This window comes from Lemur catta, chromosome 14 (assembly GCF_020740605.2).
Source record: "Lemur catta isolate mLemCat1 chromosome 14, mLemCat1.pri, whole genome shotgun sequence".
In the NCBI taxonomy this organism is placed as follows: domain Eukaryota; kingdom Metazoa; phylum Chordata; class Mammalia; order Primates; family Lemuridae; genus Lemur; species Lemur catta.
This window is the reverse complement of record NC_059141.1, coordinates 2,282,501-2,306,253: the sequence shown is the minus strand read 5'-3', so window position 1 is coordinate 2,306,253 and position 23,753 is coordinate 2,282,501. Positions and strand designations below refer to the sequence as shown.

The 23,753-nt window shown below is 44.1% G+C and overlaps 1 protein-coding gene across 8 annotated transcripts in view; it reads left to right on the top strand.

Annotated features, from left to right (window-relative positions):
- The window catches only part of MGMT (O-6-methylguanine-DNA methyltransferase), a 249,036-nt gene that overhangs the window by 129,883 nt on the left and 95,400 nt on the right, over window positions 1-23,753 (top strand). The gene's annotated exons all lie outside the window — the stretch shown is intronic.

Sequence of the window (23,753 nt, the reverse complement as noted above, 5' to 3'; positions counted from 1 at the left end):
AGGTGGTTTTGTTAGGGGAAGGGGGAAGCCTACATCCGACCTGGCCCCTGAGGTTCTGCATCTCTGAGAAGGTCACTGTCCCCAGGAGTCTGGGGTATAGTTGAGCTGACCCTCAAAACATGCTATGTCATTGAAGTGTCATCTATCTTGAAAATTTTTAATTCAACTCTATAAAGTCAGTGTTCTAATAGAAAAGCTCTAAAATATTTACCATTTAAATTAACACACACACACACACACATACACACCCCATTATACACACACAGGTTTTGGAGGGAAGCTGGTGGAGCAGACGGATCCATTCTGTCTCTGCCTTTGTTGTCCTGCCAGGCACCACTCAGTGTCACGACAGCCCTCACAGGCAAGCGCAGGTCCCACCTGATTGTCAGCTCCCACTAGAAACTGGATGCCATTTGTACCCGAGGGAACACAACTGGAAGAAATGATCAGTTCCTACTTTGCTAGTTCATGGTGAGCAAGTACTTAAAAAAAAAACAAAAAACAAAAAAACTGTGGCAAAATGCACATAAGATTTCCCATCTTAACGATCTGTAAGAGCGTTTAGTGGCGTTCAGTGTGCTCACCCTGTGGCACGGCCGTCACCACTGTCCACCTGAGATCGCTCATCTTCCCAAACTGAAACTGTCCCCGTGAAATGCCACCTACCCCGCCGTCCCTGCACCCACTGTCCCCCGTCGTGTCTCTGTGGATCTGGCCACGCGGGGCCTCAGGTCAGTGGGAGTTCACGTGTTTCTTTCGTGACTGGCCCGTTTCGCTGACGACGTCCTCGGGTTCATCCGTGTTGTAGCCTGTGTCAGAATCTCCTTCCTTTTTCTGGCAGAATATGGGCTTTTTAAAAGCCTATTTTCTGAGGGAGAACCCATCCTCCCCCGCCACGTGCCATTGAAAGTGGCCCGGCGCTCCTCGCGGGTTCCCAGCTGCGTGCTCCTGTCGCCGCCAGACCCCAGGGTCCCTCGGTGGCGCCGTGCGGGCTGCGGCTGTCAGCGCGGTCCTCAGCCGACGGTTTTCCTCCTGCAGATCAGCGGCCCCGGACAGCTCCCGCCCGTGGCAGGCGTCTCGGGCGCCCTGTCCTGTCACTGCGGAGTTCGACATCCCGCGCTGAAGGCGGAGGGGCGGGCCGGACCGCCGCGCGTGGTCTCCTGACCTTCCGCGTTGCCCATGAGCAGTGAAGGATGACTTTTGACGAGCCGTGTCAGATGTGACAGGCAATCTAGTTGGGCTGAGTGGAAATGTGCTGTACAAGTTTGAAGCCTTGGTTGGGGGCATTCTCCTGTGTTTGATGCATTTCAATTGACACCGGGCCTCAGCGCGCTGTTCGCCGCAGGCGGCTCGGCTCGCGCTGCACGTGCCGGCCGGGAAGGCGCCGCCCAGCGCTGTGGCGCGTCCCCGGCTTTCGCTGTCCTCTCGTCCTCTCTGCCTTAAGCCCTACTTCGAAGTGAATTTTTATGTTTTCGGTGGAGCAGATTTGTGGAATTTTTTTTGCACAGAGCGGAGAAAAGGGGGAAATGGTTAACATATGCTGTTCTCCATCGTGCGGAGTGAAGTGCCTATGTTGGCAGCTGTGATTTAAGGGACACTCGTTTCCTAGTTTGTAATTTCTACAGGTTTGTTTTGACTTTAATCGTAAACGGGAAAACGCGGCGTTGGCGAGAACTCCCGGCCCACCAGGGCGGCAGCGGGGCCCCCAGGCGCCCACGGCTCCGTCCGCTCCGTTTCCCCGCTGTGCTTGGGCGGGACGCGGGTGCGGTTGCATTCAGATCTCTAAGCTTGAACGTGCATCTTCTGTGAACGGTCTCTTGAGTCACCCGAGGGACGGTGGGCAGAAGTCTCCGGCGTCGGCAACTGTCCACTGACGCGTCCTTTCCGCAGAAAATCTGATGGTGCCGCGGCCTGGCCCGTTCCTGCCGCTGCGGGCTCTTCTCGCCCGCCCGGGGCTTCCCTCCCGCCCAGCCGCCCGCGTCTCCCGCACAGGGCGCCGTGTTCGCCTCCCAGGTCGGCGTCGCTGTGGGGCGTCTGCGGAGCGGCCGAGGGGTGGGATCGCGCCTGCTGCGGGCTCAGGGGCCGAGCTGTCCCCTTGCGTGCAGAGGGCGCCCCTGTCTCCGCCGCCCCGTGGGCTGCGCTGAGCTGGGCGGCTCCTGGTCTGGGGGCCGCGCGGGAACTTCTCGGAATGCCCGGTTCGTGCCGGGACACGGGGTCGGGTCTCTTGGTCTCAACAATCACTGACCAAGGAAAAAGAAGTTAGATTTGCTTTATTTTTAAGTTTGTAAAACTTTCTTGGTATCCCCAGGGGACTGTTTTCAAAGGCTGTTCTTAACAAGGAAGGGATGTTTAAAACTGGATCTCTATCTGGTATTTCCCTGAGATTATTATAATTTCAGTTGAACAAATTTTGAGAGCTGGCAAGCGCCAAGCCTTATGATAGGTACTGGCCCTTTGTCACATGGCTGTGTGTGCTCGGGGTCCGTTTCTGGACTCTGCTCGTTTTTCTGTCTGTCCTCAGCCAGCACAGCCCTGCCTTGATTGCCGTAGCTGGTGTCCCGTGGCAGAAGTCCTCCAAACCTAGCCCCTTTCAAAATTGTTTTGTCTGTTCTCGGTCCTTTGCATTTCCTTCTGGGAATAAGCTTATTAATTTGTACAGAAAAAAGCCTGTGGTTTTCATTGGAATTGCATCCAATCTATAGATAAATTTAGAGAGGTTACACAGTTCTGAATCTGGATCTGTGATGTTGGTGTGTATCTGTATTTGTCTTTTAAAATATATTTCAATGTGCTTTTGTAACTTTTTGGTGTATAGTTCTTTTAAATACGTTTTTAAATTTATCCATAAGTTTTTCATGTGTTTTTGATTCTCTAAAGATGTATTTTTAGTTTCAGTTTCCAATATTTCTTTGCTAGTGACTAGAAAAATACAGGAGCTTTTTGTAAATTTGTCTTGTATCCTGTGAGTTTGGTAAACACACCTATTAATTCTAGTGGTCTGCGGATTCTTTCATGTGTTCTAAGTGCATGAACATCTCTTTGAGAATGAAGACAGTTTCGTTTCTTCCTTTACAATATGTATGTCCTTAATTTCTTTTTCTTGCCTTATCTTGCTGGTTGTAGTCTCCATACTGTGTCAAACAGGAGGGCTAAAAAGAACATTCTTCTGTTCCTGATCTTAAGGGTAAAGCATTCAGTATTACTGTTAAATATAAGTACACATTCTTTTAAATTCCCTTGATAAGATTGAAGAAGTTCCCCTCTTTCTTGTGGGCTGAGCGTTTCATGGAGGGGTGTGTGATTTTTGTCAGATGGCTTCTTTGCATCTTTTGAAATGTTTATGTGGTTTTTGTCTTACTCTGTTAATACAGGAAAAATACATTGATTTTTCTGTTTAACAAACCTTACTTGCCTGTGATGTCACTTGCTTTGAGAAATAAATACACATTCATCTTTCTGTATATGTACGCATAATTCCAGTATTGTTTCTATATACATATAAATACAGATAATGCTGGTATATATTTGGTAATATTTTAAGAATTGTATCTGTTCAAGAGGATGTCAGTCTGCAGTTTTCTTATAATGTCTTTTTCAGGCTTTATTATCAGGGAAATGCTGGCCTCATGAGTTGAGAAATATTCTTTCTCTTAAAATTGCTTGTTTAGGATTAGTTTTTTTATTTAAATGTTTTTGATAATATCTAGGCCTGGAATTTTTTTTGTGGGAAGTTTATTCAATTTTAAAAATATGTACAGTACTATTCAGATTTTCTATTTCTTCATGACTCACTTTGGTAATTTCTCTTTCAGAGAGTTTGTCCATTTCCTCAGAGTTGTTAAATTTTTTGTTAATGGTTCATAGTCCTCTCTTACCATCCTGTCATCCCTTTCAGGGCTATAGGGCAGGTCGTGATGGCTCACTTCTGCTGTCCTTTTGCTCACTCCTAGGATAGGACTTACCTCCCTGCCTCCTTCCAGATCAGTCTTATTTATCCACTTTTTAATCTTTCCACAGACCAGTTTTTGCTTTCATTGAAATTTTTTCAGTTGTATATTGATTTCTGTTTTTTATTTTTTATAATTTACTCTTTAAGGTAGAAAGCAAGCATAAGGTTAGAAGCATTGGTCATTGATATTGAACTTTTCTTATTTAGTAACATAAATATTCAAAGCTGTTAATTACCCTCTAAGCAATGCTTAAGGTGCATTCTACAAATTTTGATATGGTTTGATTTTATTCAGTTTGAAATGTTTTAGTATTTTAAACATTATAATTTTCATTATGATTGCTTGTTTGACCAATGGACATGTTAGAAATGTGTTGTTTAATTTCTAAATAGGGTCCATAGTGACAGATGTCCGTGTGCATTTGCAAAGAATACGCTCTGCTGTTGTGAGCAGTCTTCTACAAACGTACTTTGGGTCAGGGTGTTGTTTAGGTCTTCCATATCTTCTGACGTTTTGTCTCCCTGTTCTATTGATTACTAAGAAAGGAGTATTGACATCTATAACTCGCATTATGGATTTGTCTCTTCTCTAGTTCCGTCAGTTTTGCTATATGTGTTGGGAAGATCTGCGAGTGGTGTGTCGTCACAGAGGGTTGCTAGGTCCTCCTGACGGACAAACTCTTTAATGTTATGAAATGTCCCCGTTATCCCTGGTCATTTTTCTTATTCTGAAGTTAGCTTTGGTATTAATATTGCCAGCTTGCTTATGCTTTGTCTTTGCATACATTGTATTCTTTTCATCATTTTGCTTTTAATCTATTCATTATATTTTTGAAATGTGTTTCTTGGAACCAGGGCAGAGTTACCTAGTGAGCCAGGCTCTGCCTTCATTTGCAGCGTGGTGTCTCACGGTCTCGGTGCTGTGGGTGGGCTCCGTCTGCCACTGTCCCGATTTTCTGTGTTAATTCTTATTCTTGGTCCCCTTTTTTCCCCTGCTGCCTTTCCCTTGAGTACTTTCTGTGATTCTATTTTATAACTACTATTGCCTTATTAGTGCTACCTTTTTTGTAAACATAGCTGGTGTGGGACAGGACTATGTGTTAGAAATTCCAGCAGTGATGATTTGCCGTTTCTACCCTGTCCAGGGTTGTGGCGGTCGCTGGCTGCATGTAGCTGTGGAGCACCTGACATAATATGGCTGGTTCAAATGAGGGAACTGGATGTTTAATTACATTTAATTAGAAATAATTTAAGTATTGGGACAGTTGCTTGCCACGTTGGACAGTGTGACTGTAGGGTTTGCAATATTTGTCTTTAACTTCTCAGGATCTGCTTTGAAATGGTTTTCTGTGATGTCACATGCAATGCAGGAGCTTCCCTACGGTGAACTCCATTGGCCCCTTGTCATGGATTTTACTTCCACATGTACACTTCAGAATACACTTATTTTTGCTTTAAATAATCAGTGGTTTGGAAACAATTGTTTAGAATTGAAATGGAAAGTCAGAACATATTCTTTTTTATTTATACATTTATTGTTCTAAACACATTGAAGGCCACAGAAGGACTTTAATGGCTTACCCAGATCTATGGCTGGTTGTGGGCAGTGGTTGGAAAGGATAGGGAGCAGCTAGGTCAGTTAGGAGGCTGTCAGAATTGTCCAGTGGTGAGAAGTGATGGTTGCTTGGGGCAGGTGGAAGTGAGGGTGTTAGGAAGTGGTTACATTGGGGATCTCTTTGGAAATACAATACTGTAGTTGTTACTAGCAGAGCTGTATGTGATGTGTACTTTGTTTGAACATTGTCCCACATCCTCACCCCATTTCTTACCCAATTTTCTTTTCAAAAATAGTTATGGACATTACAATCATAGCCATGTGTCCAATTTTCATTCGAAAATGTTGATCCACTGCATACTTTGTGAATCGACTTGTTTATAAGTAGAGCTATCTATCTCTCAGAATTGGTGATCTATTAAGAGGGGAAGACAAAATGTAATACAGCGATGAGATGACTCTTTTCTGAGTCATGGTATCCATTTGAAGAGCAGTGATGTTTGTAACAATGGTGTTTGTTTTACGGCCTTTGGTTAGGAGCAGTAGTTTATGGCATAGACTGGCTTCATTTCCTCCTGTCTCATCCCCTTGAGTGGACAACTGTTTCACAACAGAAGGTGATAAAAGATTTCTAGTTCATTTATTAATTCTACTTTGAGAGGGAATGTCTGATTTCAAGGAAAGACACTGATGGTATCACCTGAATTGAATGATTAGCATTATCTTGCCTTTAGACTCTGAGCTCCCTGCAGTATTAGAGACATTCTCATCTTTGCACCAGCTTTTAACGATGTTTTGGCATTTAAGCCAAGATATGGTTATACTTTGAAAGCTCTGGAAATAATTCTAAGATCAGTATGTTTATTTCAATTTTGAAATCCAGAAGGTTTGCTTTGAAATTAATATGGTATCATAAACTGTCAATGGAATAATCAATGGTGGAACCTGATAATGTTCTAATTTACACAGTATTGAATAATACAAATATCTAACATTTTCTCTTGGAATTCAGTATGACTTTAAATGGGTGAGATCAGTATTTAAGTGTACACAGAGATATGGTAACTGCTGTCCAGAGACTTCAATTATTAATTGCCGATTTCAGATAGCTAATTTATTCTTAATGTCCAATAACATTAAATGGCCACTGTTCCTGGGTTTTTTTGTTTGGTTTCATTTCTTGTGCTTACCTTGTAAGTAAGTTTCAGATTGCATTTAAATAAGGTTGGATACAGTCTCATTAAGAATATGGTATTGTGATTGATGAATTTCCATCTAAGTATTTAGAAGTAGTAAGTTAAAGGACTTGGTCACATGGCTTGAGTGAGATTTGGTAGCCAGTGTTCTGAGTGATGTATGGGACTGAGTGAAGCTCATTTCCTTGAGGGGTAGAGTTGATATGAGCAGAGTTTACAGCCTTGGGAGAGTGATGCACTTCGCTGGATTCTGTTCCGAACGTCTGCTGCTGCTCAGTCTGTGCCCACCCCCACCCAGAGCCAGAGCTGGCCAGCTATGTGTCCTTCTCTGCCCGGCTCACTGCATGTCAGATATTCCCTGACTCTTGGGTGGGTAATTACTCTGTGCAATGTAGGTGAGTAACTGATCAGTGCTTTGCAGATACAAGCAAAGTTTACAGTGAGGCCTCTGCCCTTCTCATTTTGAAGAGAAGAAATAAGATACCTAATCATGTTTGTTTGCCCAGCTGTATGTTCAGACCTAGCAGTTCCTGAGCTACGTCTACCTGGCAGCAGTTCGATGGGGACACCAAGGTCGGGAAGAGACTGAGTGGTAGAAGGGAGGCTGGGCCCCTCGTGCACATATGTCAGCTGATGGAACGTGGGGTGGGCGGCCAGTGTCCAGCCCACTGGACCAGTTTGCTGTCTAGAGTTAGGTTTGTGCTTGGGGGCACTATGGCATGTGCCTAGCATGTCTTGCTCCCTTTTTAGCTTCTAATGCCATATTCCTTTGAAAGAGGTACCTGCATTTGTATACTATGGGAGAATGTTGTCACCACACCCTCTTCCTCAAAAAATGACTTAGACACATGCTGTTCTGATAGCACAGCCGAGGTGGGATCACCTGTGCCCTCCCAGAGGTGCCTGGAGATGCCCTGGCCCACCAGCCCTGCAGAGCAGAGCAGTCTTCCTGTGTGTGCCGTTCGGTGCTACCCGCCTGCGTGGGTTTTGTGTAGCCTCTGAGGCCCACCCAGCCCTGCGAGGTGCATGTTCTCAAAGCCTGTAGGAACCTTCTCACCAGCCAGTTCCTGTTATCCAGCACTTTTTCTTGTACTTAGATGTCTGGTACCAACAATTATCAGTAGATTTGAAGATCAGTTGAGATAGGGGACAGCGTCCCAGGTTTTCATGGCTCACCCGGGACCAAGGTCCTGGCAGCCCCGTGGATGTGTGGTGCTCCCTCCACAGAGGACAGTGTTCGCCTCACGGTGGGGTGGGAAGGGGGATGGAGAAGCAAAGCAGACCAAGGCATTAAAGCTTCTAGCCATGTTGATTGTGTGTCCTGCAGACTCCAGGCCTTGCGTCTTAGGAGGACGTGGGCATTGGCTGATGGTAAAATAAAGCAAGATGAGAAGGGGTGGGGTACAGGGAGGCCGTGGGTGAAACTGTGCTGCTGCTGTAAGGATCTCAGGTTATGAAATGACTGCATGTTCCTTCGCAAGGTATCAATAGATTAGGGCTGTGGATTGTGAACTCTACATCTCTAACCTATGAACTCAGCACAAGTGTGTGGCTGAAACCAATAGAGGGAATAAATGAACAACAAACATACTTGGTTCATCCAAAAGAAGTCAGGAAAGGGGAACAAAAGGACAAATCGCAGATGAGGCAAGTAGAATATACAAACAGCCTTATCAGCAGTTACTTTAAAAGTCAGTGGACTAACTGAAAATTCAGATTAAGTCCCACTGTAAGAACACAATGTCCCACCATCAAGTAAAGAGGCACACCTCAAATACCGTGTAAAAGATGTATTCTGCAAGCGTTAACTGTAAAACAGTTGGTCTATGTGAATATACGACAGTAGACCTTAAAGTAGAAAGAAGGAACAGTACAAATAAGATCATATCAGTGAAGCAGAAAATGGTATAATAGACATATTAACAAAGCCAAAACCCATGTCTGGAAAGATTTGTAAAAAGTTTTTTAAATCCCTACCCAAGACTGATCAAGGGGGAAAAAAAGGAGAAAAACCAAATAACAAATAATAGAAATGAAAGAAGAGGCATCACTACAGATTCTACAAATGCTCAAAGATAATAAGAACATATTATTTCAAACTTTATGCTGACAAATTTGGCAGTTTAGATAAAATAAGCAAATTGCTCTTCAGATCTTAGCAATTGAATCTAAACAAATTAAGAATATTCCCTCAAAGAAAAATTGAGACCCATGTGGCTTTCACTGTTGAATTTTATAAAACAGTTAAAGAAGAAATAATACCAATCTTATGTCAGCTTTTCAAAGGAATAGCAAAAGAATACTTTCCAGCTTGTTTTATGAGACCAGCATAACCATGATACCAACATTGGCAAGGACATCTGGGAAACAAAACCCACACACCAGCATCTCATGAACCCAGATGCAAAAATCCTCATAAAAGAATGTCAATTCTATAATATAGAAAAACATGTATGTTTCTAGTGGGGTTTATCTTAGGAACTCAAGGTTGAATTTAACTTTAAAAAATCAATCAGTGCAATACTTCACATTCAGAGATGAAAAAGAGAAAAACTTTGATCATCTCAGTAGTTACCAAAAGAAAAAAATTTTGGTGAAATTCAACATCCATTCATGACAAAAACCCATAGCAAAGTAAGAATGTGGTGGAAACTCCCTCATGACAGAGTATACGTGAGTGTGCACGTGTGCTTGTGTCGTCTGTTTCCTCCAATACTAACCACGCTTGGTTGATTTTAGTAATTGCCAAATGCTCTACCTTCAGCAAGTGTTCCCTGGCACAGTCTTTCCTCTACTTTTCTCTAAATCCCTTTTTGATATTTGCATTTATTTTCAGCTCATCACCAACTTTTCAGGCTTAATTAAAATCTTCCCAGAAAATTAAAATTTGTCCTTCAGATTCCCGTGTGTTCCTGCAGCTCATGTTAGTGCACGTAAGTTCAGCCAGCCAGTCAGGGAAGCTTGAGGCCACTTTCGTGGGCAGAGTGGAGACTGTTGGGTAGACAGGGTGCAGACGCCATTGAATATGGAAGGCTGGACTGCCTCCTTTCCCTTCCTGGATGTTCGTACCTTTTCTACCTTGATGAGCTGTTCCAAGCTCAGGAAGAGCCAGCTGAGTTTACCAGCCTTGTATGTAAAGGTGCAGAGGTGTATGTGGCGGTGGGGGGAGGGGGGGCTCAGGAACATGCAGTGGAATATTCTGTGCTCCAGATCGTGAGTCCCATCCACGTGCATGCTTCTCTGCCATCCTTCCCCACCTCTTCCTCCTTTGGGTAATGGATGAGTTAGTTTGTTTGCACCATGTCATATTGGCAGCAACCACACGTGTAGTCAGTATTGCGGGAGAATCTGGAGTTCTTTCTTCTTGAGCTTCTGGCTGCACATGCGAATTTCAGAGGAGATGAGTCTGTCCTGGGGAGAAGGCCTGATGCTCTGGAACTGGCTCCAGCCTTGGCCCCCTCCACCCTGTGGCCTCCTACAGGAGGATGAGCTAGGAGAGGCCCAGGGGCTACTCTGCCTACCCCAGGCCTAGCTGTATTTGAAAAGCTAAGTTGCAGATGGCCCTAGTTCTGGCAGTACCGGCCTAACTTCTGTTGCACAGTACCTTTTTTATGCATCCGATAGTGCCCTGGTGAAGCACTTTGGGTAAAGAAACAGATTTTTTTTCAAGATACATATTACTCTTCTCAGAACTATTAACCTGGTAAAGTCAAAATTGTTCTGTAAACTGTTGGCTGTAGAGCTTGTGTAACCCCGTTGTGGAGAATGCTTTCCATCGGGTGAATAGCGGAGAGCACAGCCCGAGAAACAAGGTTGGGCTCCCAGCGCACCCGGAGGTCACGGAGTGTGAGGGCTGCTGTCTGCCTCTGAGAGGACAGAGGGGGCTGTGATCCCCTCATCCTCCCAAGTGTCCCTAGCATTAAAGGACATCAGATGGACTTTCAGCCGGCTCCACAGAGCACCAGCTCACAGACAGGCTTCCTGGAGCCGTCGCCTTGGTCCCCAGATCTAGGAGGAAAAGCTGTGGGACGCGTGTCTCCCTTGGTTATTGCTCAGTTCTAGTATAATTAGAGGCTCCACTTGAAAGTGAGAAATCAAAGGAAGATTTCAGTTGTTGAACAAGATGTGTGGGGGGGCGACGAGGGCTCGGGTTGGAAAGTATCGGTGACTGTTTTTCTCACGTGGATCAGTCTAACATATGTGACTTCAGTAATTGAAGATGGTGACAGGCTAAACTAAGCTGAGATTCCCCAGGGAGAGACTAGGATTTCTGGAACCAGTCTAACAAAAACAGAAACTTGAAGAAGAAAACAGAATATACGCCCTTCTTCCCTGCCTCCCTCCCCCTTTAAGAAAGTAAAATAAAGCAGCTTTTATGATAAAGAATTCAGTTTCTTACCCCCAATCATAGTGACGTTTTGTGCTCTTGGTGCGGGACCCATTCTTAAAGAGAAGTCTTCACTTGGCCCGGACCCCTCGCGATGAGCGTGAGACGTGTGCTCCGAGGGTCCCTGCCCCGCTTCCTCACAGCCGTGTGAGCTCATCCAGAAGAGGCCTCTGAAAATAAACACCGTCCCGCTAGCCTTTCCTACCCCGCCTCGTGTTCTGCTCTTGGGCAAATATCTGCCGTGTTTCCACGGGGAATTATCATCATGTATTTTACAGACACTCGACTATCATCTAAGTGGTTTATTTTATTCCCATAGTTTAGAAGAAAAATACAGAAAAGAAATTTGGAATGTGTGAGCCCAGACTTACGTTCTGGCAAGGAGCTAAAATTGCTGCTCTGTTGTGTTCGTGGTGACTCTCGGGTGTTCAGAGTTTGTGTGTGTTGTGTGAAGTTACGCACTGGAGACGGCATGTTAGTGACTCCACTTTGGAGGCATCTGATTATTTTTAAAATTATGGCTGGTGCTAAATATATATTTTAGTCTTTTATGAAGAATTTTAATATCCATGCAGATAAACATCATCTAAACAACAGTTTCAGATGCTTTGGGATGTTTTTGGAGAAATATGGCCCTACTCTTCATTTTGTTTACACTGGTCTGTTCATCACAAACCATAACTAAATGGAATTTGCCTCCATGAAATGAACTGAGTGTAAGTTATTTTTCAAAAAGCTTTACAAGTTTGCCTTACAAGTTTTGGGAAAAATGAAGAAACATAAGAATTATTTTCAGGGAGTAAATGTTTCCCTACGTGTTTCCTGTGTAGCCCTGGTTTTTCAGAAGGTGGTGCCGGTGTCTCCTTCAGTCGCTGGGAAGTGACAGTCACTGCTTTCCTCTGGCCAGCCTGGCCTCGAGTCCTCGTGCCAGCATCTGCCGTGGCATTGACCCTGGGGTGCTCTCTAGAACCCAGCCCCTGAGCTGAGTCCTTTAGCAAAATGTCCAGGGCAAAACCAGTGGGTGTTAAGTGAGGGGAAAAACTTCTGATACCCAGGTTGTGTTAGTGAAGGAGCCACCACCCCAGTACTGGGCCCGAATATCTTTTGAACTGTGGGTATCTGGGGACAGACAAAGCTGGGACTGTTAGGAATCTCGACTAATAAAAAGCCGAAACTCCCTGAGCTTAAGATGCTTGAGGTTTGATTCAAAGTCACATTTAAGCTGACTTCACCCAGCTTCCTTTTCTTCTGCTTATTTTGTTTGTTCACAAGATAGGAGGACAGTGAACCAGGAGTTTATCACTTACAGGAGGGAGAATCTCATCTTTCCTTGGAAGAAGATTCAGCAGCCACTGAAACAACCAAAACCCAAAGACAGCCAACACCCCGAAGGGCTCTCCCTTCCTGGAGGCACCTGGCTGCCTGCACCTGGCCCAGGTGGTACCTTCCCAGCCGGGTTTTCCTGCTCACTCGGGAGCAGATCCTGGCCCCTAGACCCCTGCCTGGCAACCGTGCTCTTACCCCACCAGGCCTCTGTTGCTAGGCATTAGATTTTCCCTTTAACTGGCTCGTATTACTTTGAAGATACTGTGGATAACTTGGGGTTATATGGACCGATTGGCTCTTCTATATTAAACGTGCCATGTAAACCCTTAGGATCCCACCATATCTGACTATGGGAATATCTTTGAGTATTGTTTTTGGTAGAAACAGATACTGCCATGCTAGAAATTTTGGTACCATCTCTCTACACACATGTGCTGGGGATGTGCTATGTGTATTGTTATGAGTATTATCATGGAATATCTTCCATGATAGTGTGTTTCACATTGTAGGCTGTCTACACCTGGTTATAAACCTTAGGTATTAGAATTGTTAATGGAAAAGAACCCAAATGCCATAACATAATTTAAAGGTTTATTCTGAGCCAAGTATGAGTGACCATGGCCTGAAGCCACACCCAAGAGGCCTTGAGGAAGTGGAATTGGTTTAATAGGGCTACAGTTTGTTTTTATACATTTTAGGGGACAGGAATTTCATGTAAAGTCTTAATACATGGAAAACATACACTGATTTGATCGGAAAAGGCGGGATATCTCAAAGTAGGGGATTACAGGTTATAAGTAGATTTAAACATTTTCTGATTTGTAATGAGTTACGGAAATGAAGCTTTGTTTAAAGGCTTAGGATGTTTTGAGTTAAGATAAAGAAGTCTGTTAGAGACAAGTCACCGGTCATAGACTCAGACTGAAGAGATCTGTTGGGTAAATTGAGGACCCACAAGTGTGGTTTAAGCTTTGTCTTAAGTGGCCTTAGGCCTGTTGAATGAGTTTACAAAGGATATTTCGAAGAAGGGGGGAGGTCATGAGACGTGTGTCTGACCTCCCTTCTCAGGGCCAGCAACTCAGTGTTAGGGTATTTTTGGGGTCCCCTTGGTTAAGAAGGGGGATCCGTTCAGTTGGCTGGGGGGCTTAAGATTTTATTTTAGTTCACAGATTTTCCTTCAGGTATTCTTCTAGTAGAGCCTGAGATCGTAACTCACTTTGGAAGGATGGAAGGGTTAAACGTGTAAAATTTAGTAACTAGGTAACTGACACTGTTTGTGTGAGCCATGTCACCTTTTTGTTCTTCACAAAGGCTGTGCCTTCAGGTTGATTGTCTTTAGGGAAAAGTTAAGTCAGCCCTGCATTTCTGCCATAGCTCACAACTAAAACACATTCTTGATCTCGGCTTATTCCCAAGTGGATGTTTTCTTATCCCTCAAAACCACAATTCAGGTATTCACAGTGGGTCTCCAAAGTGTGACAAGCTGGGTGCAGGTGTGTTTCCTGGACTTGCTGGAATAATCCCACCCGACCTTCTTTGTGAGCAGGATAGTATCCAGAAGGTTGAAAAGGAAAATGCAGTTTATTGGAACAAATATGTCAAGTGATCTGTTCTTTTCGCAGAGATGCTAAATAGCGTGTCAGAAAGCTGCCAACGCCCTCACAAGCGTGTATCTGCTCGTGGAGCGATGGCCCTGCACGTGAACACGGGATAGGAGCTGTGGAACCGGGGGCGGGCAGTTGGCCTGCAGCCGTGTTCTTTGTCTGGGTGATCACAGTGTGTCTCCCGTCTGTGGCTGGCCGGCCGCGTCCACCTTCTGTGTGCGCCAGGTACCCGAGGTGCTTCGTTAATATGTAATTCTCACAACATCTCCCCCGTAGGAGCAACAGGTCCCCGGCACTGGTGGTGTCCGTCCAGATGAAAGGGTCTGGCCACTGTGATTCCACTTCTCTTTGATCTCCCTGTAGAAGGTCGGCTTGTCTGCCTAGAGATTCCTCTGAAGGGCAATTTAAAAGTTGGATTTGAGCAACATCAAGTGAAATGTCTTCCCATCTCATGCCGTGAGGAGCTCTTTGGTGTAGTTCATGGCTGGATGTGAGGAAAGAGATTAACCCTTCCTTTGAAACAAACCGTCTTGCCGGCTGAGCTTCCCGGATCTTTCCCTCCTCTGCTTTTAGGGAAAAAAAAAATTATTTTTTGTTCTCTTGAAGCTCCTAGGCTCTTGAAAATGAACTCGTTGCAGTGTTTAAAATTCATCCTGGGACTTAATTACCTTTACTTTGTTAGTGTGTGTGAGAGTGAATGTGTGGACAGTGAGACACTCAGAACTGATAGAAAACAGAAGATTTTCATGGGCAGAGTTGAGACACTGTCTCAAGGTGTTGTGATCAATATAATAATCCATTTTTAATGGTGAACTGGCAAGGGCTACTAAATAGCAATTACTGGGCAAAGTGCTATGAGAAGGTAAAGCCGCTTGGTGAATTATTTCATTGCACTCGTGTGCTTCTGCTGGGGGAAGATGGCCAGTTTGCCTCTGATGTGGTTTGTTTAAAGAAAAATGACTCACTTTGAAGATACTTGCTTTATTTTGTAAATATTTTAGAAAAGTGCATCACTGTCCAGAAATCCAGATCTATACTTTTTTTGTTTTAATGAAATAAGGGGAGGAAAAATAGCTTGAAATCCCAAACCTCATCGGTGTCGATATGATCGTAAAGTGAAACAGGGAAAGGTAATTTGTTGCTTGTATTTTCCATCCATGTTTCCATGTTACGTATTTTGTCTCCCAACTTTTGTTAGTGGGAGTAGTCTGATTTTTTTTTTTTAAATTAACTAATATTCCACTACTTAGGAATTTGTAACTCAACTTGTGACTACACGGCCTAAGCTTTACATGGTACTATTGAAGGGCAGAAAGTAGGAGGAGGATTTTACTCTTTGTTTTTTTAAGGTGCGTTAAAAGCCAAATAATAATCTGTTGGCTGAATGTATTATCCATCCTGCCATGTGGTGTTCAAACGGGGAGGCAGAAGAATGAAAGTCTCTTACAGTACAAACTTTTGGAAACCGTACTGTTTCAGGGTTGTTTAAATTTATAATGATGGCTTACATGCATATATGGTTTTGTAATTTTTTTGAGGTTATAAAAAGTATGTGTTCAATGTTGAAATAAAGTACAAAGAAAATAATTTTTACTCCTATCACAGGTATGACTGTTTGAGTCCTTCTAGTTCGTTGTTCATGCGTGCAATGTACAAACCTTAACAAAATTTGGGTTTCACTGCATGTGTTATGATGTGATGTGCCTTCTCATGGAACATCATGTGCATGATGCCATGTCATTTAATACTGGATATGTGGTATCCCAAATTACTGATGTTTCATGATTTATTTAATAACCTGTAATTAGTAATTTAGCTTATTTTCATTTTTGACTGTACCAGATTTTACTGTTGTGCTGTCCTGGAGGTGACTTGCATGTGGGTGCTGTGTTTGATAGGGCGTTTTCTGATTGATGTGTCTCAGTGGTTGGCACGATGACCTGTGAGGCGGTGAGGCTACTAGCAGTCATCTGTGTCACAAAGGAAGAAACTGAGGCTTATAAAGATTAAGATGGGTATTTTGAACTGTAATTTCCCCAGTACAGGGCGAAAGCACACGATAAAGGGTTTTGGAAGTTCCCCTGATCAAAGACCAAGCTGCTTTTCTCCAGGACAATATCTAAGCACCGCTTGTGTGCCGGACACTGTTCTGGGTTCTGGTGAACGAGGCTCAGGTCCCACCCTCTGCTCCGTGAGGATACCAGGTCAGCTCTGTGGTAATTTCTGGGAGTGCCTGTGTGCACGCTGGGGTTTGGGGGGGAGAGTTGTTTACTCCGCCACATTGCAGAGCGAGTTCAAAGCCTTCTGTGAGTTGACTGGGTGTCTTTAAAAGCCAAGTTCAGAAGGTTTTCATGTAACGATGTTTGGTTCCATATCTCATGCTGCTATGAGAACTAAATATGTTGTGGAGGAATATCTAGATTCAATGAATAAGTAAAGGGTAAAATAATCATTTAAATATGTTCTTTGAAAATAACTGCTTTGTATCTTAAAATATTTTCTGGACAAAATTTTGTGTAAATTAAAACAAAATTCTGTTTTTCACCATTGAATTAGAGAAAAGTGTAAATAAAAATATTCAGCATTTTTAAGGATGAGCTGAAACAGGTGTTTTCACCTGATGCTGGTACTGTAAATGGCTGTGAATGTTGCGAACGTGCAGCCGTAAAAATGTTACAATCCTTTGATTCAGGAATCCTGCTTTGAAAAAGTATATTCTAGAGAAAATCCAAAATATATAGGAAAAAACTTTATACATTGTAGCTTCTCTTACAGAGGAAAAAATGGAAACAAGCCTAAATATCCAACAATAGTGAAATCATTTAGATAATGTCACATTTTCACCAAAAATAGGATCTCAGTGCTTATGAGGTTGTGTAGTCATGGAAAATGCTTCAGTTAAATGATAAAGCATAGCGAGTGACTAACCAGTGTGTACGTTACAATTGTAACTATGTCACTTCAGAAAAAGCTTGAAGTCAGCAGCACTCCAAATGGTAATAATGGCTGTTTTGGGACAAAGATCAAGGAAGTTCCTGATTTTCTTTGTGTTTTAGATTTTTATGTAGTGCAGTTATATTTTTAAAACTGACTTTTATAAAAGTGACGTATTTTAAAATATAAGCAATAGAGGAAAGCAAAAGAAAATAATAAGTCACCTCCCATCCCACAGCCCCAAAATAATCAGTGCTGATACTTGGTGAATGTCACTCCGGAAGTCACCCTTTGTATATCATTTCCTCCTGCCTGAGATTTCCTTTGCCGTTTCTGGTAGCGCCAGTCTGCTGCAGAGGGATTCTTGCAGCTTTTGTACGCCCCCAAAGTCTTCATTGCTACTTGTGTTAATAGATACTTTCACTGGGTATAGAATTCTAGATTGACAGGTTTTATTTTTTTCAGTACTCTACAGATTTTGCTACGCTGCCTTCTTGTATTGTTTCCATTAAGAATTCTGCCGTCATCCTTGCCTTTTGTGCCTTTTTTCCCTCTGCTGGTCATGCTCTTTACCAATTTTTGAACTATTTGATTTTGATGTGTCTTCGTGAAGTTTTTTTCATGTTTCCTTGTACTTGGTTTTGTTGAACATCTTGTATCGGTGCATTTTATCGTTTGCATCAAAATTGGAAATATTTTGGCTGCTATTTCTTCAAATATTTTTTCTCTCTCCCTTTTAGAAATTCCAATTACACATGTATAAGATTTCCGGAAGTTGTCCAACAGTTCACCAATATTCCTTTCGATTCTTTTTCTCTTTCTCTGTCCTCCATTTTGGATAGTTTCTGCAGGTACACGTTCAAGTTCACTAATCTTTTCTTATGCAGTGTCTAATCTATTCTCATTCAATGTATTTTTAATCTTAGATTTTTTTAGTTTTAATCTCTAGAAGTTCTATTTGGGTGATTTTATTAATATCTTCTATAATTCTAGTTTTTGAACATTGGAATACAGTTGCAATATCTGTTGTGTTTTTGCTAATTTTAACATCTGGTTTAGTTGTAGGTCAGCTTCAATTGGTTGATATTTCTCCTTGTAATGGGTCATGTGTTCTTGTTCCCTTGCATGGCTGGTGGTCTTTGACTGGATGCCCAGCATCGTAAATTTTACCCAGTTGAGTGCTGGGTATTTTCACATTCCAATAAATATTCCTGAACTTTGTTCTGGGACAGTTAAATTACTTGAAAAAAATTTTAGTTCTTGTGTGGTCTTTTAAGACTCTTAGGTAGAAGCAGAGTGGTGAACTGAGGCCAGCCCCTCTGAGCTCAGATCTCTGCAGTCCTAATCCTCAGATGTGTGTGTCTCTGGTTCTGTCTTGCCCTGGTCCCCAGGAGCCGGCTGGGCCCCTCCTGTGCCTGGGACTCTCAGGGTAGTCGTAACCCCCACCCATTTAGTTTATTTCCCATCACTTACCATCTCTGTACGTTGCTCTCCAGTATCTTGAAAGCTGTTTTTGTCTTTTTTTTTTTTTTTTCCTTTTTGGATGTTTTGGTGGAGGATAATTCCTTTTTAAAAAGGTACTAGCTACCAAAGCTCATTCAAGAAGAAATAGGTAACCTAAAGTCCTATGTCTACTAATATTATACTAGTTGAATTTATAATAGAAGCCTTTCCATAATGAAAAATTCAGGCCCAGATGTCTTCAATCGGGGATTTTACAAAACATTTATGGAAGAAATAATACCTATTCTGCAAAACTCTTTCAGAAAATACACAGGGAAGGAATACTTTCCAACACTTTATGCTGGCAGAATTACCTTGATGAAGGCATTAAAAGAAAATTATAGACCAATATCCCTCATGAACACAAAAATTCTCAAGACTATTAGCAACTTGAAAACAGGAATGTATAAAAAATTGATGGAGCATTACTAAGTTGAGTTTCTTATGCACGTAAGACTGTTCAATATTTAAAAATCAGTTGACCATATCATAGGCAAAATGGAGATAAGCCAATGATCTCAAAAAAAAAAGAAAAATTCTTGATCTGATAAAAGGGAATCTATCAAATACTTCTAGTTGAAGTCATACCTGATGATGAAAGCTTGGATGCTTTCCTGCTAAAATCAGAAACAAGGCACGGACACCCCGTCTTACCATGACTATTCAAGGAGAGGTCCTCGCCAATGCAGTACATCAAGAAAAAGAAAAAAAAATGGGCAAGGGAAAAATAAAATTATTTGTAGAGGGAGATATTGTCTACATAGAAAATTCCCAAAAATCTACAAAACTACTCAACGTACAAAAACCAATTATATTATGTACTAGCAATGAATATTGGTTATTAAAATCTTAAGACTATTTCCACTTAAAATAGTAGACAAAAACACAGAATAGGTTTATATCTAGTGCTAGTTGTAGGATATATATGCTGAAAACTATCAAACCTTAAATAAAAGAATTCCTAAATAAATGGAGACATATTGTGTTCTTGGGTTGGAAGAATCAATAATGTTAAGATGTCTCCACAAACTGATTTAACACAATCACAGTTAAAATCACAATAGGACTTTTTTTGTAGAAATTGACAAGCTATTCCGAAATTTGTATAGAAAGGTTGCAGTTTTACAGGTTTTCCAAAACTTAACAATACATCACTAGAGAATGATAAAATAACTGATCATATAATTTCTTCAAGAGTGGGCATTAAAGTCTGGATTTCACAGAATTCTTTTAGGTCAGAACTCACAAAACAGAAACTTACATTTTTCAAATTAAGGTAGTTTTTACCTTTGTTATACATCTTGGGGAAAAAATTAAAATGACTGGGATATTTTATTTGATTTTTCTGATACTTGGTTGACAATTTATATCTGTTACTGAGCATTATAGACTCAGAATTAACTAACATACTCTTCCTCCAACATCCCTGCTTAGTGGAACATTGGAATTCTTTTGGTTGGTTCAAGAAACACCCTAGAATCTTAAAGTATTTTGTGTCTAATGTAATGCTGAAAACACGAAATCTGCATAATGTATGCAGCATAACTAATATTAGAAGCATGTTCAAGGAGCAGACTGTGGGGTTAATAGAGTTTAATTTGCAAGACAAATGAAGGCTTATTTCCTCCTAGGCGCTCTGCTCTTAAATCTGGCAGGGCCACTTCTGAAGAGTAGTACCTGGAACGGATGACAGGGACCTTGTCAGACAGCAGAACTGGCTCACAGTGAGACCAGGCAGACCTTCCGTCGGCTTGGGTGCCCGTTTCCTGCGACATGGCTGTCCAGTTTTAGGCAGCTCTTCAGTTAGTTACTCGATGGTTGCCTTGCACAGCCGCATGCTTGGGGGAGGGGTGAGTGGTTCGTCCCTACAAACTTGATCATGAGCAATTGAAATGGACAATCCAAATGCCACACAAACAGTGGAGGAGTTTTTAAGTAAATCCAGATTTATCTGTGTTGAGAATATGTGCATTTTTTCAAAATGATGTTCCCGGTAATCTTTGTAACCAACGAAGATCTGTATTGTAAACATCCCACCTGAATTTATCCAAAAAAACTTAAAGCATTAAGAATAGTAGACAAAGGAATGTCCTAAAAAAATTGCCAGCTGTTGTCCCTGGCTGTGGGATCGTGTCTAATTGTGAACTGCCAGTGTGTGGGCCCGGGGGGTCAGAGCAGCTCAGCTCCTGGCACCTTTGCCTTGGAGTCGCAGGGGTCCTCTGAGCTGACTGTTGTGCTCGCTGAGTGCCAATGGCATCCCTTCGTCACAGCCGCAGCCAAAAATGCCTCCACATTTTTCTAAGCATTTGCAGGTGTGCATTCCTGTCCCGATTAAGAACCATAGAGCAGTAACTCCTAAAAGTGATAGAAGCACGTGTGAGGCTCCTCCTGTGGCAGTAGGGGACAGCGAGCGAGCAGAAGTGACGTCTGAGACTCCGCTGCAGTGGAGACTCGCAGCAGAGGGGCCTGTAGCTGAGCGAGACCTGCAGGAAACCAAACGACCTTGTGTTTTTGTCCTGCTCCTTCCCACTTGACCCTTGTCCTTGGGCCCCAAGTCGGCACCCACCCTGCAGGTGAGTGTGGGAGGAGCCCTGCGAGAGGGTGCGTGAGAGCTCTACAAGAGAATGGAAAGTTGAATTCAAGGAGAAAAACTGGAGTAAGCAGTTTGGAGAAGTCAGATGTTTAAAACATGAAAAGAAACGTAACTTTGAGTTGCAGTGGTTTTGAGTTTCATGATCTTGATGTGCCCATAACTCCCTGGGGGCCGACACATCCAGGGGGAAGCGTTCAAAGGCAGGGAGCCCGTTTGAGCGGGGCCGGGCACACAGACTAGCTAAGGAGGTGGACGGCGGCGCCGGGCGCGGGAGCCGGGCCTCGGTCTTTGGGCGTCTCTCCAGGGCAGGTCCCACACCCTCTAAACCAGGGCGACCTCCCAGCCTCGTGGCTGTTGTCTGGGCAGAGAAGGGCACCAGCACGCTGGTTTCTGATATGTTCAACCAGGAGCCTAATGATTCTTCAGCTTTTAAAGTGGTTTGTGACCCACCTCTTCGCAGGGCTGCTCTGAGCTCCCGTCCCAGCTTTGCACAAACCAGTGTGAACGCTGTGGGTGCCAGGAACCGAGGCATCAAAGCTGTGCGTTTTACCTTGGCTCTTCAGAAATTTGACAGGGTTCTAAAACCAAAATCTTGACCTTTTGTGGTTGTGACAATGACCCTAGATTGAGGTTTTCTTCTGTCTTTCCAAACTACTTGTTATTTCAACAAGTGTTTGAGCACCTTGAGCTCTTGGCCTCCGCCGTTCATGCTGTCATTGCACAAATCTGTCCAGGTGCGCCTCTGGGTGCCAGGCCCAGCCGTCCCTCGGCGAGGCCTTCCTGCCAGCCAGGCTGTCGTGTGCTCCCCACGGTGGTCATTGTTATGTCTCTCATCCGTTTGCTTCTCTGGGTCACATCTGTTTCTTTGGGTCGTGTCTGTTCCTTTGCCCCTGTCTCCCAGGACAGAGGCTTGGGGGGCGTGTGGGGGACCTAGATTGTTGCATTCTCCTGCATCCAGCACCTACGTACGATGCTATGCGGCAAACCGTAGGTGCTTGGTGGTGCGTGAGTGAGCGAACAAATGAGAACAACTAAAAAGGCATGATGGTAATAAAGCATATTGTACTGTGTGATAAAAAATGTAGTCCGTGGTGCTGGGGGCCGCACGGGCAAGGAGACTCACCTAGCCAGAGCTGGGGTGGTCTGCACAAGGACGTGAAGTTCAAGTGGACATGGCGAGGGATTGAAAGGAAACTAGGGGGACGCAGGGATGGGGAAGTGGAGACCAGGGAAGGGGTCCAGGCCGCAGGGACCCGGTGCAGGGGCATCGATCCCTGTCCCCCTCCCACCAGGTGTTTGCACTTGACTCCTGGGCCCTCTTTTCCTCATAGATTAGAAGTCGAGCAAAGCCTCCCTAAGAGGGTGGTTGTAAAGATTAAATTGTCAGACAGTGAGTGGAACCGCGGCACTCTCACCCGCCTCGCCCGGTGCTTGTGGAGTATGCCCTGCTCCCCAGCAACACCCAGTCTCCTGCTGGTGCCTTTCCGTGGCTGACCACCGCTGTCACTATGGTGACTAATTTTTGTGGGCTTCACTTTTTGCACCTTTTTGCACCGTGGAGGCAGAGCCCTGGTTGTGTTTGTCCACTGCGTTCCCGGGCCAGGCAGGTGGACCTGCAGGGAGCAGCCTTCCTGGCAATGAACTTGAAATCCGGTCAGGGTGCTCCCTGTGAGGCAGATTCCCCATGCCTGCCCTCTCTGCATTTTAGCCTTGAAGATCAACGATGTTTGTCTAGTAAATCGAGCCTTAAAATCTACCTTTCTGGCTGGGAGGAGGAGGGTGTGGTGGTCGGGCCCCTGTGAAATGGGAGGTGTCTGCCCACGGGGCTGCGTCCCCTCATCCTTCCGGCAAGAAGCAGAGCGCAGAGACACGTGGCCGCATGTAGGGGTGGTTTCGCATCAAAGTTGTGGTCTGGATGCGGTGTTGTGACCGCTGTTCCCGCCGCCCCGTCTGTGTGTTCTTTGCCCTCAGTGCCTCCATTCTGGGCCAGCAACCGTGTTGCTTTCCAGCCCGGTGGTGACTTTATGGGACAGTGTCTGTTCTCTGTGGGTAAACGGCAGGAGGTATGTTGCCCTGACAAACATGCACGCTCCAGCGTGTCCATCCAAGACCCGTGGGCTGGGGTCCCTCTCTTGGCGCCCCGTGTCTAGCAGACCAGCAGGCCACCGGCAGGAGGCAGAGACCTGGCCTGAGCAGTGGGGCAGGTTTGCATCTCGGCGCATCCCTTGTGATCTGGCATCCCAGGTGTTGCTGTAGTTCTTCCTTGGTCTTGGCACCTGTGTGGCACTTGTTGATAACATTTGTCCAATAAGCATCAGCCTAGTATGTGGAATATGGATGTGGGATTCATGAACCAGACACTAAGTTTGGCGTACGTCGGAAAAGTCACACGAGCCTTTCGGTGTCGGGATGGCAGAAGGGAAGGCAGCTGGGAGCCCAGTCCCAAGGGCTCTCGTGAGATCCCTGCCTTTTACCCTGGCAGAGGTAGGGGCAGATTTTCCTGGGAACCTGTGAGGTAGCAGCGACATTTCTGCCAGTTCCAGAACAGGCGGGGATCTGAGCTGGCCCATGAAGAAAGAGTAAGTGTTCAGAACTCCCCTTGTGGAGGGCCTGGGCTTTTATACTTTCACCTTCATTTTAAGATGCCCATGTGGTACATAAGGCTTCAATTTACATTTTAAATAACTGAAGCCAAATAAAAGACCT